The sequence below is a fragment of the Mauremys reevesii genome, linkage group 2, assembly GCF_016161935.1.
Source record: "Mauremys reevesii isolate NIE-2019 linkage group 2, ASM1616193v1, whole genome shotgun sequence".
Classification (NCBI taxonomy): Eukaryota; Metazoa; Chordata; order Testudines; family Geoemydidae; genus Mauremys; species Mauremys reevesii.
Genome location: NC_052624.1, coordinates 199,495,240 through 199,509,134, shown reverse-complemented (window position 1 = coordinate 199,509,134; position 13,895 = coordinate 199,495,240). Strand labels below are relative to the sequence as shown.

Genomic DNA, 13,895 nt, shown 5'->3' with positions numbered 1-13,895 from the left:
ATATGAACAGGTATATCATTGTTGCTACCGCTGTTACACAACTGCAACAAATCTTATACAAAGTATGTCATAGATTGTAACTTTTCCATTAAATACATCAAATATGATTATCCTGTTTAAATGCATGTATCATTTTTATACCTAAAGTTATGAATATTGACCATGTACCAGTATTTCAAATGTGTCTGTTCCTGGGGTAACACCAGGTAACATCTACACTGAAGCCAGACAGTTTTGTTTTGATGGCCCATCAGAGGCAATTAATTCTCATAATGGGCCACAGAAGAAACTCATTCCACCCAGATGGCTCTTCCTGCAAATGCATTAGCCTCCAAGTAGCTAGTGGCTTGCCCCTGTGAGTCAGCAAGCCCTGTAAGGGTGAGTGATCTATGGACTCTGTCTTGTGCCTGTACTTTTCTATAAACTGTGCTGTGGGCTTTGTTTGGGATAGTAAAATTCCATCCACATGGCAGAGGGTATAAAAGACACTGGAAACATCTCCACTTTGTCTTCATTTCTTTGGACTGGATTTCTAACAAGGAAGCTCTAAACAAGGACTGATGACCCCCAGGCTATTTAGTAATTTCCAGAGAGACTTACAAACTAGCAGTTTATTCTATCGCTGCTTCAAACCTGATATAAGAACTTTTTCAGTTGTTTGTATGTATATGATTTCCTTAACCATTTCAAATGTTTTTCTCTTGTAAACAAACAGCATGATTATTGGGTAAGATCTGAGTTATATATTGACCTGGCTATGAAGCTAATCTCTTGGGATCAAAAGAACCTTTGTTTGATGAAACTGGTTTTCAATAACCACTCATCATAAAGCTTAGAGTCTAGGTGGTAAAATAAGTGCTGGAATGCATAAGGAGACTGCATTTTTGACTACTTGTTAACCAGTGTGGTGAGCCAAGTTTATTTTGGTTACTGGTTTGGTATATCTTCTGATAGACTAACCACCAGTTTGGGGTGAGTCTTCCCTATTTCTCAGCAGTTTGTCCTGAATCTGGTATTCTCAGCTGTGACCACCTGCCAGTTTGGGGGGCATTATAATAATTTGCATAATATGCTACGCTTTTTCTTTTCACAATGGATGGACTATCAGACTTAGAATATCAGGGTTGGAAGGGACCTCAGGAGGTCATCTAGTCCAACCCCCTGCTCAACGGAGGACCAATTCCCAGCTAAATCATCCCAGACTTGCTCAAGCATGTGCTTGAGGATTATGCTTATTGAGGATGTATTGCAACTGGGTTATTGTTAAATACTGTAGAGACCCAAAACACAATGTTAATGCTCCATAGTTGTCTTCTAATAATTTAGACTATCATAAGTCAGAACTGTAAGTTATCACACCTTTAGATAACCCTAGATATATCAAATAGAAGGCAAATTATACTGCATTACTTCAGAAGCTGGATGAGCACTTCAGTCAAGATTGTGTTGAAATGTATACGTAGCAGAGACACAGAAAGGACAATCGTAACTATCTTTAACTTTCAAGTTTCCTGACTCTTGAGTCCTTAACTGTGTAACCTTAACTGGGGGTGGGTGGGGGGGAATAGCCTACCTACCATTCTTTTCTTTAGGATTTTTTGGGAGGGAAGGGATAACATAGAATTTCTTCAACTCAAATCTTTATTAATCACTCAGTTAATCATGTGAATGCACTGACAGTTTATGTTCAGTAGGAGAATTTGGTAGTGCTGCTCTAATAAAATAGCTGCCAGTATTTCCATGATGAATTCAGTTTTTCAGGCTCTTTCAGGACCATTTGAATGTAATATGTAGATTGTCAAGAAGCTTTTTGTTTTTTTTTTTTCAGAAGAATTTGATTTTTGAAAAGAGACTGTCACAAACAGCTTCTTGTAATATTTTTCAGTAGAACTGTGGATGCTTATCAGGGGCAGAATTTAGCCTTTTCTTATTAGCTGTCGCATTCAGAGTCCACAAAATCCCATTGACTTCAGCAGGATCTTGTCTGGCAAGGTTTCCACTGTGAATAGTTCTACTGACAATTGTATGTAGCGGAACAGTTTGTCAAAATTGTCTTGTATGGTTGTAACCGAGAGTACTGACCCCTTTAAGAGCAAATGCTGCTTGCCTGCCTGCCTGTTACTGGGGTTCAACCCTCTATAGCCTGGCAAATAGGTGCATATGATCAAGACTACCATATAACTGGAGTGGCAGGACTATACAAAGAGCAGCCTTATAAAGGATAAGCCTATAGGGAACAGGAAGGGCTGGGAGAGCTCAGAACTGTTGTGGGGTCTCATTAAAGGGAACTGGGCAAACTTCAAACAGGTGGGGCTATGGGAAAGGCTCATTAATGAAGAGGCAGGAACTTGTGCTTGGGAGGGGTTAATTAGGGGACAGAAAAGGGCTGGGTTGATACAGTAGTGGTGTGGAATGAGGCAGAGTTGGCACCTGTGTGTTTTGTTTACAGACTTCAGTCTTGGGATTGTAGTGAGGGAATCTTTCCTTTCTCCTTCTGCATTAACAGGGGAGGGGACTGTTTATCCCTGAGAAAGGGTACTGGAGCGTTTTATGTTGTGTATCCTTTGGACTAGTTTTGTTTGCCCTGGAAGGGGAGGGCTTTATAGTTTGGTTGAAGGGGTAATTGATCTACCACAAAAGAAATTGAAGGATGGATGCAATTTGACAGAGGAAAGGTAAGAGATATGAAATGGGGCATAGTATGGTTTCAGACACATATTATGATGCATTTTAATCTCTGATCACATCAGGTGTTATCCTTGTCAGATAGAAAGCTTCAAGAGTTACTGACACTTGTGGTGACTTGCGTGTGTGTATGTGTTTGTTTGTTTTTAAGTCTAGTTGGTCCCAATAAGTGGCAGCTCTGGTATGATGTCAGTAGAAGAACTTTTCTCTTACTGATTTAGTTTCTGTTAAAGGACATCAAATACAATGAGAAAGGGAAAGGGTGGATGTCAGGTAGTAGTAACATTGTCATTGTTGTGTAAGAATTGCATCTGAAATGTGTCTTAAGGATAAATAAATACAAGTAAATTCTGACTTTACTGAGTGAGGCATTCACGTTTAACTAACATAGCACATGTTGTACAATGCACTGTTTGAGACCCATGCAATGGCTAGGTTTGGTGAGGCTGGGTTAAAGGAGAACTAATTGCTTTACGTATGAATTCTATGGTTTTCATCAGTCCCTTAACTTTATTTTAATATAGTCATTTTGTGTCTTTATGCTCTAATATAAAACACATTTTGGATTTCTTTCAACTATTCATAATCATCCTCTCTCTGAGCGGTACTGGAAGAGGATACTACTATTCTCTGGTATCCAACTAACCTAGCTAATATCTCCAGCAGGGATTCTCTCTTCAAGCCAGCATTGAACTTATTGCTAGACAACTGTAGCACTTTCTCTCAGTTCCTTTAATCTTTATCCTCTCCTATACTTCACTGGGTATGAAAGATGCCACACTGGGTATCAACTGTGAGCTAAAACAATAAAGCAAACCTCTAAATGATCATCCATTCAAAAATGTTTTCAAGAGCAGCCAGCTCTCTGGCAAAATATCAATACCAGACTGTGGTCTAGTTGTTAGAGCAGAAGTTTAGGAGTCATTCTAATAGTGATCCTGCTTCCTGTACCCACCTACACAGGTCACTTAATCACTCTGGGTGTCTTCTGTAAAGACTCTCTGGCTCTGATAGCAGGCACCTGGTAGTGGTGACCTGCAAAGGAAAAGCAAATGAGTTTGTCTCCTGTGTTGCTTCCATGTGCAGTTTGTTGACTGTTGATCATGCATTGAACAGCATGAAGTTGATGTCTTCAGACTGGTCTATTTTGGCTGCTTCGGGGCTGGCTCCAGGCACCAGCCGAGCAAGCTTGTGCTTGGGGGGCAGATTCCAAGGGGTGGCATTCCCGCAGGCTTTTTTTTTCCCCGTTGCCTCTCCGGCCACCCTATAGGGGGCGGCAGCACGGAAGAGGGAGCGCCCTGCTGGGAGCGGTGCCAGGTCTATAGCAAGCCCTGCAGGGTTTGGTTTGGTTTGTTTGGTTTTTTCCCTCCCTTTTTGCCACTCCGGCCGGCAGGTTTGTTTCCCCCCGCCCCCCTTCGCTGCTCCGGTTGCCCCACATTTATTTATTTTTATTTATTTGCTTGGGGCGTCAAAAAAGCCAGAGCTGGCCCTGGGCTGCTTGGTGGCTTTTTGCATTCCATTCCTTGCTTTATGGCCTCTCCTTTCTTTGCGGGAGCTGGCTATTGTCTCATTTTCTTCCTATCACGACCTGCATTACATGAGTGTAGGATGGAGGCTGTCTGAGGCAGCAAGCCTGTGATGCACTGGGTTCCCAGCGCATGCTATGCTTGCTCAGCTCTCCAAGGGACTGTGTTGAGGGTATATTGTGAGCAAGGGGTAGAGCTGAGCTAGTCTTGTTCTAGAACAGACCATCTTAGTCCTCTGCAAGCAATTTAGTAAGGTACTAACCCTGTAGAGGAGCAGAGAGGAAATAAGTTGCCCTTTGTGGTAGGTTTGGGCTCAGGGCTGGTTAGATACAATATGGAGGTAAAAATAGAAGGGATAGTGCCCTGGGCTGTCAGCAGGGGTGTTAACAGCTGTTAAGGGGTGAGAAAGTGTTAAGCACATTGGGGCCCAGCCCTTCAAGGCTCTCTCAGCCCTAGTGCCTGAAAGGGGATGTTGGAACCAATCTCCAGTCGATCTGGGGCTGCTGCTGAACTCTGCTGGATGGGGAGGAGTGTGGAGAACACAGGTTCCACACCCCCCCCCCCCTCTGCTTCAGGCAGTTATAGGGAACAGCTACATTTCACTGGCAAGATAGCATCTGTATGTAATTGGGTTCACCCTGTATGGCATGGAGGCCAGCTCCATAGGAGTTCCTTGCATGGCAGGGTGAAAAGCAGAGGTGAAAGTAAGCCGGTCCGGTATGGCGTCCCGGCAAGAGCCAGTATGCTGTGCTGGACCGCACCAGCTTCCACGGTGGGTATTGAAAGGGCTCTGGGTGGCCCGTGGCTGCAGGCAGCCCAGAACCCTTTAAATCCCGGCCACGGCTCCGGCGGCCGGGCTGGGGCCTGGATTTAAAGGGCTCAGAGCTCCCCGGGGCTGCGGGCAGCCCAGAGCCCTTTGAATCCCTGCCAGCTCTGGCGGGCGGGCTGGGGTCAGGATTTAAAGGGCTCCGGGCTCCCCTCAGCAGCAGGAGCTCTGCACCCTTTAAATCCCTGCCCCAGCCCCGCAAAGCTCGGGGTTCCCCCTGGTGGCCAGAGCCCCGGGCCCTTTAATTTGCCCCTGAGCCCCAGGGAGTTCCCAGCCACCTCTTCAGCTGGGAGCCCCTGATTGATTTAAAGGCCCTGGGGCTCCCAGCCACAGCTGGTGCCCCAGGGCCTTTAAATCTTGAGAGACTCCGCCTCTTCCGGATGAGGCCATGCCCCCTCAGACTCTGGCAGTACTGGTAAATCCTGTAAGTTACTTTCACCGCTGGTGAAAAGGCAGGAGGCAGTGAAGCATAGGCTTTCTAGGGGATGGATAGAGCAAGGGCTGGTGGATCTGTCGCTACATGAATCCTCCAGTGCATCTGTGTGTTAGAAAAAGGGGCAACATTAAGGGCCTGTAGAGGATAACCTAGTCCCTGGTTCCTCTATGCCCCTGACTGGGCATTGGGCTCAAATTTTTCCCTTTACATAACAATGGTGTCTGCATATTAATAGCTGCTACTTATAGTATAACCTTCCTGTAAGCTTTAAAAAGAATTCCTATGGACATTGCTCTCCATTTAGCAAACAGTAATCTCCAACCTCAGCTACAAAGCAGATCAGAATGGATTCCCTTTTTAGATTTCTTCTGTTATTTAGAGTCATAGCATTTGAACTAGATCACAGTACATCGAGAGAAACTGTGGCTCAAAACAAATGACAATACCTCTTTAAAAATGCTAATAATCTTGTAACAGGAGATACCTCTGGGATTTAAATAGAGACTTCTGATCAGGGAATTGGAAACCATCTGCCACTGCAGAGTTACCACTGATTAGAAACACCACTGGGAAAAGAAGACAAGTATGGGAGGTGCACACCAGAATCACACTTGAGCCAAAGGATCGGGAGACTGGAAAACCTCTGCAGTTTGGCAGGAAAGGTTATAGCAACATAGCAGCTAGCATGCAGACCCGTTGGTAAGCCAGTGCCTGTATCTGGCAGTTTTTCAAACCCGTGCATTCACTGTGGAGAAGGGAGGAAAATATCAACTGTTAGACATAGATGTGTAGATTTCAAGGCCAAAAGAGGCCATTGTGATCATCTAAACTGACCTCCAGTATAACACCGCCCTGAAATAATTCCTAGCACACATCTTCAGAAAACATCCAATCTTGATTTTAAAATTCAGTTAGCTAATTACAATTTGTCTGTTCTTCCAAAGGTGCAGAATTCTAGCAACAGTGTTGCTTGTAATTGTGGATGTTTCCATCCACATCTTTAACTAATTGTATTTCAACTATGGAAACAAGTAGTTCCATAACTCAATCAGAAATTCAACTTCCCCAACATTCAAGTGGGAGATAAGCTGGAATCCAGTGTTCTGGTGCATGCACATGTCAAGGTAAAACAATCTTAACAAACTGTATTTGCTCAGTTTGACATACTGGGGTACAATTCAGATTAGTGGGAGGCTTTGTCATGCCTGCCTTACAACCTTGGGTCCTTTACAATGCCTTGTGGTTGTAGCTCCCACCTGGGTCATTCACAGCTTTCCAGCATGCAAGCCACACCCTAAGTATGTGTGTGTAACTGGAGCCTGCCACTTACACCCTAGTAACAGTTCTTACCGGCCTTGGTTATACTGCAGGGTGCCCCTGATACAACCCCAGTTCCAGATCTTCCCCCAGAAATGTATGTCCTGTACTGCCCAGCCCTCTTCTGAACAATACAAATATATTAAATCCATTATAATGCCAGTTTATTACCTTCAATAGTTACCCAGACACTTCAACGTAAACACATTGGTTTAGACAAAACAAAAAACAAGTTTATTAGCTATGAAGAGAGATTTTAAGTGATTACAAGTAATGAGGCATAAAAGTAAGAAGTGGTTACAAGAAAAATAAAGATAAAACACTTACTAACATTTACTTATGAAACCTTCTTAGTTACAAAGTAAACTTTCTCACCACATGCTCCAGCAGATTACTGATCTGATTCTCAGGTCAGGACCCTTCCCCCAGAGTCAACAGCTTTTTCCTTTTGTCTTCTGTGGCAAAGAGAATGAAGTGGCCCGAGGGGGGGGGATTCCTAAGGGTGTCAGTCCCTCCTTTTCATGGTTTCAGTCCCTCTCTTGGAAAAATATTTTCTTCTGAGATCCAGGAGACAGACTATGCGGGATGATATTCCTTGCTGATTTTTTTTTCATGTGTTTGAATTTATTTTGTTTTCCCTCCCTGCTTGATGACTGTTTACTGCTTACATGCAAATTAAGGCATGCATATGTTCCTTTGTTTTAGACAGACCTGTTTGCCAACTTCTGTTTGGACAGGGCTGTGGGGTTTGGAACATGTGTTTAATATTGTCATACAGGGGAGTCCTAACTTCACATACAATGTGGCCACACACATTTTACCAGGAGAATACTGATCACAAATTGAGTTTTCAGATGATACCTTACAAGGCATAATTAGTACAAAGATTAATCTACTGGTGTATAGGGTGTGAATACTAGGGTATATTCTGTCACATTCAGGAAAAGTGAAATATTCCAGGCCAGATTCTCAGGTGTGTGCAAGATGCATTGTCTCAGAGCTGCCATTTTCCCCCCACCTGCCACTATTTTAGGAGCCATGGATGCCTGGGGTGTTAGGTGTGGTCCCTTTCTCTCACACATGTCCCCATGACAGGCAGAACTAGTGGCTTTGGAGCCATTATGGTGTCTCTTTATCATTGAAGATCTCCATGTGCAAGCAGAATCCTTCACTGTTCAGATCTGTCAGACTTAAGCCAGTATTATGGTTGGAGATCAATGCAAAGTTGCCCTAATGGACCTAAGAACTGAGGTGGTTGTTCATCCTCTCTCCCCTGCCCATTTATATATATTGTTAGGTTACAGAGCACCTATTGGGAATCCAGCCTAAGGGGAGGAGCTACTGGACCCAGATACTGAGCAATTCTGGGGGACGACTAATGAGAGAACCAAGGATGGGCAGGAGGGTCACAGGGTCAAAAACAGGAATCCAGAAGAGGATACTGAGCAGAGACCTCAGACAGGGTCCACTGCTCCTCGAATGTGTCTAGGGAGCCAGAGGATGTGGTCCAGAGGAACTCTGCCTGGGTGAAATGAAAATAGGTCTCCACAGTCACAGAGCATCTTCCTGTCCATTATCCTCCCTCTGGTTTGATGGATGGCCACCGTGGCCAGCACCAGGGGGAGGTTGATGAGGTCTTACAACTTCTTGGGGCCATGGACAGGGTGTGCATAAATTAGGAGGTGTGGGGAAAAGTACAGCCAGAACCTGAGGTGGTGGTTCTGGAGGATCCAGAAAAGGGGCTGCAAGCTGGTGCACTTCAGATGCTGCAGAAGGGACAGGTGTGGGGGACGATAGTGAACTGTGCCAGTTACATGCCCATGCTCACAGCTCTATTAAGGATCCGCCAACTGATATCCCTGGTGGGCTGTGGGACTCTACCACCTGCACAGATTAAAAAGCAGGTGAGCAGACTATGTGCGCTGGCTGGACCATCTTCCAAGACTACGTTAGTCATTATTTTTACCTTCTAGCATTTTATGTAGACCTGTCATCCAAGGAACTCAAAGTACTTTGCATATATAGTTTAAGAAATTTAGGGCTCACTCCACTCTCATGGAAATACAGCTACTTCCAGTACAAAAAGCATTGGTGGTTTTAACTGTGCCCAGAAACACTACAAAGTAGTTCAGGAAATCATGTGAAAAATATTTATACAAGTGACTCTACAGGAGGGGATTTGAGGAAGAAATGAGATTAACTGCTGGACTAATCTGACTCCACTCAGCAAGAGATGGCTTTCTTTCAGCTCTCATGTTAGACCATAGATATATGGGTCCATGTGTCAGTGGTTTGCAAAGATTGCTGGGTGGGATGGTGGCTTTACAAATTTGGGTAATTCTTTTTGGGGTGTTAATGTATGTTCACTGAGGTTTTTTTTTTTTAATTTTAATAGCATTGATCCTGTCCAGTATTGTCTCCTGCACATACGCAGGAAGGGCTCATATGTGCAATATAGGCAGACAGGAATAAATCCACTAGATGGCAGTATTGCTGGAGTTATACAGTGTTTGCAAGTAGAGAACACCAAGTAAATAGGATTTGTCTTTTGGACCTACCTTAACTAGGGCTGAGCAAACCTATGTGAAGCATTCAGACTCGTATAACTTTTGAACGTCCTGGGTTCAAGTTTTGGCAGATTGACATAAGAACATCTTCTCACTATGTGTTTATCAGAGCTAGTTCAACAGTTTAAAAAATCCAAGAATCTGATCTGTGAATATCTTTGCAAAAAGAAAGGGTCAGCTTTTGTCACTATGACTTGTTGCATCATGTTTATTATTTGTGACTATTTAAACAGCTTCTGGGTATTAATGAAAAAATTAATGAATTTTGAACATTTTGTGAGTCTTCAGACGGACTGTTCTACATCTGAAAATTCAGATTAGAAGTGTTATTCATTACTCTCCAGTTTAAAATATTTCCTGTTCCATTTGGAGAGTAGCGATAGTAACCTACTCTAAGGTGACTTTCACCCAACATAGATAGAATCATAGGAACGAAGGGACCTCGAGAGGACATCTAGTCCAGTCCCCTGCACTCAGGAAAAGACTAAGTATTATCTAGACCAGCGGTTCTCAATGTGTGGCCCACATGCGGCCCAATTAATACACAGCTGCAGCCCAGCTGTGTGCTAAAGGCCGCAGGGCCTGTGTGGTTGGGGTCCGGGCTTCCAGGCTGCCCTGCTGAACTAGACTGGGACTCCAAAGACTCCGGATCAATTCCTGACTCTATTAGTCTTCATAGTATTGTTCAGGGAGATTCTGGCAAACCAGTAAAGTGCCTAAACCACTATCGCTTGTTGCTAACTGTAGTCAAATTAGCAGGCCGTATTGAGCCATTCTTGCTTATTGCTAAAAGTAGCCAAGTCAGCAGGTCGTAAATTGGTTACATTGAGGCCGCTGCATGACCAAGAGGGGGCAGGGGGGAGTTGGGTGCCATAGACAGGGCAGCTTGACCCTGCGTCCTTCCTGCTGAGAATTTTAAAATGACTGATCTATGTATTTTAGAAAAACAGGAAGTCTGTTTATATGTGCCCCCGGGAATGTTTGTCAGGGACCTAAGGCATAGACATTCTGGGGGAAAAAAACCCATATCTGGTAAATTGATGACAATAAGAAAATCTCTTGCTTGATCTTTAAAAACTGCTTGCTTAGCAAGGTTTCTTTAAGGGATATGTCATTAGTAATACAATGTATAAATAAACTTTTCCCCCTTCAGGTAATTGGACTTCTCAGGAGGGGCTCTTCAGGAATGCTGCCTCTGGATGCATCTTCGGGTCCCCAGAGGCCGACGGAAGCCTGGCCAGCTGAAGCCTGTCATGGTGCCACTCAAAAGCCATGCTCAGCTTTGGTAATTATCAAGGATTGGGGGTGTTTTACTAAACTGTTGTGGATGTGCTTGAGACTAAGTAAAGTTTAGTTTTAAGTGAAAGCACTCTTGTGTTGTCCTGTTTGTGCCAGCCATCTATCGGTTGGACAGCCGTGTCTCCCTTGATTTATTTCCTGACACCACCTCATGCAGAGTAAACATTATCAAGAGCTTTGGGTTAAAAGAACCCCAGGTAACAGTATGACTTTGGGTAAGTCACTTAATCTGTGCCTCTCTTTGCTCCCCATCTATACAATGGAGATAATACTTTGCTGCTCACGGATGGGTTTGAGGACAAATTTATTAATGGTTGACATGCTTAGATCCTTTAGTAGCGGGAATTATGATTTATCCAAATTGGTTCTTGTGTTTCATCATCGCCAGTTAAGAGCCTTTTGTTGAGATTCTGTGCAGTGCCTCCAAGAGGTGTAGCACAGAACTCTCAGCCACAAAGGATGGCAGGGGCCAGGACTAGGGTGGCTTAAAGCCATGTTTGCTTCCTCCAAAACCTGGCTTGCCTTTTGGGATAAAGTAGTGGCCAGAATCTCTCTGCTGTACTGCAGCGTCAACATCGTATTCATCCTCAGCCCTACCCTGGCATGCCTCTTACTCCAGGGCTTGAGACCGTGGTCTTCAGAGGGTAGCCTTCTAGCAGTCACTTGCAGTACCTGTGTTGGTTTAAATCTCCCTTAACTAGAGCTGCGGCTTTTAGGGCCCCTGTACGCCACTCTTACCCAGTGTAAAAGGTAGGGCTAAGGATTTCACCCATGTTCCCAGAGAGTGAGCTGAAGTGGAAAGCTTGTTGCACATGGCTGAGTGCAGCTACGTAGAACCTCATTCACTAGCATCCCATCTCAGAGCTCAGGCTCATGAAAGGCTGTTGAAATCATACCATGTACAATGGGATTTTGTTCCATGGAGACTAGATGTTCACACAGTTACTTTGGCTACAAAGTCCTGTGAAGCTTGAACCCAGAAACCAAGCCACAATCTGTTTGGATTTACATGTAACTAATCTAAACCATCTAGACTTCTTGGTTGTTCTTAAAAGATGTCATGATTTTTGACAGATTCTTGAATGTGGACATTTCAGAAGACCGTGAGTAGGAAATACTTGGAATGACATCTTGGGGAACTTGGATGTGGTCCATGTGTCTGGTATGTTTTGTTTATATTAAGGTTTGACTTCCAGGACCCACTATGGGGATGGTGGCTGCCTAGCTTTACAAGCTACCTTCCCTATCTCTTAAATCGACAAGCATCAGCAATTAAATCGCTTTTTTATTTAATCTAATGCTCAGACATTATTGTACTATTCTTTTCTCCTAATTTGATGCCATTATGGATGTTTCTTCATCACCAGACTTCCCACAAAATCCTAAAAAAGAGATGCTGTCAGACAGCCCTCCTGCAGCCAAGATGGCTGATCAGGGAGAACTTGCCCCTCTGAGGCTAGAGTGAAACTATGTCTAAAAAAAACTCAAGAGAGCAAACTATTTTGAGGAAAAATATCTGAAGATCCAACAAATTACTAGAACGCATCAAGCTAATTTGCAAGGCTTGGCATCAAGACTAGAAGAAGCTGAGAACAGAATCTTCTTGCTAGAAGTCATAATGAACACCTCAGAGCAACTGACAAGTGCTATTGAAACACTGTAGGAGAAGGTTAATATCAAAAGGATGATCAAGGATAAACAATCTGAGAGTTTTCCAGCCGTTCCGGGTTGGAAAAAAGGAAAGGCCTGTGAAATTTTTAGCCATGATATTGCCTGTGCTTTTGTCTCTCTTCCCTGATGAGAACTTCGATATTGAGAGAGCCAACCACACCCTAGCACACCTGATTGCAAAGCCCCAGCCCATAATTGTAAGATATTTTTAAAATATAGTATTCAGGAACTCATTCTTTAAAAAGCCTGTGAACTTAAATGTCTAGCATGATAGGGACACAGGCTGACGATTTTCCTGGATTACAGCTAGGATGTGATGGAAAAGAGGACTAAATTCAATAGCTCAAGAGCCCTAGCCAAAAGGTTTAGACTACTTTATTTCCTTCCCCGCTCCTTTCAAAGTTAAACAGGAGGCCAAGATGTTGAGTTTTATGACAGCAGAGGAAGCTGCAAGGTATCTGATCCCACTACGTCAAAAGACCCCTACAGAATATGCAGATGGGATGTATTAAAACAACTTTACCAGATCAGGGCTGGAATTCAGCTCTCCATTTAGCAACAATGGTACAGAGCCAACACAATATTTTGTCTCCACCCTTGTGCTTGTTTCCTTTCTTTGAACTTCCCCAGCTTCCCCAACAGAGGGAGCCAGCTGAGGAGCAAAGGGGTGGGGAAGAGGATCTCCTCTTCGATTTGAGGTCTGGCCCTCCATCTGGATGCAGGAAATAGTTATGAGCTCCTCCTGGTGTTAGCAGGTTGGAGTGTTACAGTATTGACACAGCTACTTTGCTTGCATCTACCTTACCTTGCCTCCCCATGATTCCAGTGCACAGGAAGCATCTACCCTACTCCCTTGTGATTCCAGTGCGCCAGGAGCACATCCACCTTTGAGATCCTGACTCCAAGCAAATCGCTTAGCTAGACCTGGGGACTCGTTACACCTGTGGATCGGCAAGGCCTTTTTATCTGAGGCACTCTCCCTCCAGGGATCTTTTCCAACTCCTCTCTCTCTCTTCCTCCTCCCTACTCACCCTCAATGACTTTACTTTGTTTCAACCCAAATTCTAGGAAATTAGGTGGGGATAACAGTATTCCTGGAAACAGTCAACTCATTTGCTCTAAATGTACAGTACACTTACAAGAGATACCAGATTTAACCTGAGATCATCATTAAACAATGTAATGAAGGACTCTGTTCAATTCCTCAACTGTAAAGAAATCTGATCTCCCCCTAAAATCCTATTCAAGAATAATTATCGCTGGTTATGCTTCACCAAATGACTGAGACTCACTTGTTTTTTAAATATTATTAGTTCAGGGTCTCTCCTTTTTAGTTTTGTTAAAGGAGTTAAAATAAATGTTGTGTTGGTTTTACATTGCTGCTGATACTATTAGGCAATGACATTCACACTATAATCCAGCATGGGCGAGGCTGTGGGGGTAACATTTAGGCACAACTGTTCTGCAAATATCCAGTTAGGTTAGAATAAGATTATTTAAACAACTTTCTCATATATCCACCATATACTTGTTATTAAGTTTAGACATTAATTTTCTCTAACTCTCCC

General features: G+C 43.7%; 1 long non-coding RNA gene across 3 annotated transcripts; it reads left to right on the top strand.

Annotated features, from left to right (window-relative positions):
• Window positions 1–418: 418 nt before the first annotated feature.
• On the top strand, window positions 419–13,600 carry LOC120398531. 3 transcript variants are annotated; one of them, XR_005594505.1, is made up of 3 exons: window positions 419–579; window positions 10,511–10,642; window positions 11,731–13,600. It is a non-coding gene; the product is annotated as an uncharacterized LOC120398531 (long non-coding RNA). The 3 variants fall into 3 exon arrangements; XR_005594504.1 differs by having other exon boundaries at window positions 419–660; XR_005594503.1 differs by lacking the exon at window positions 419–579 and adding an exon at window positions 2,430–2,675.
• The last annotated feature ends 295 nt before the right edge of the window (window positions 13,601–13,895 follow it).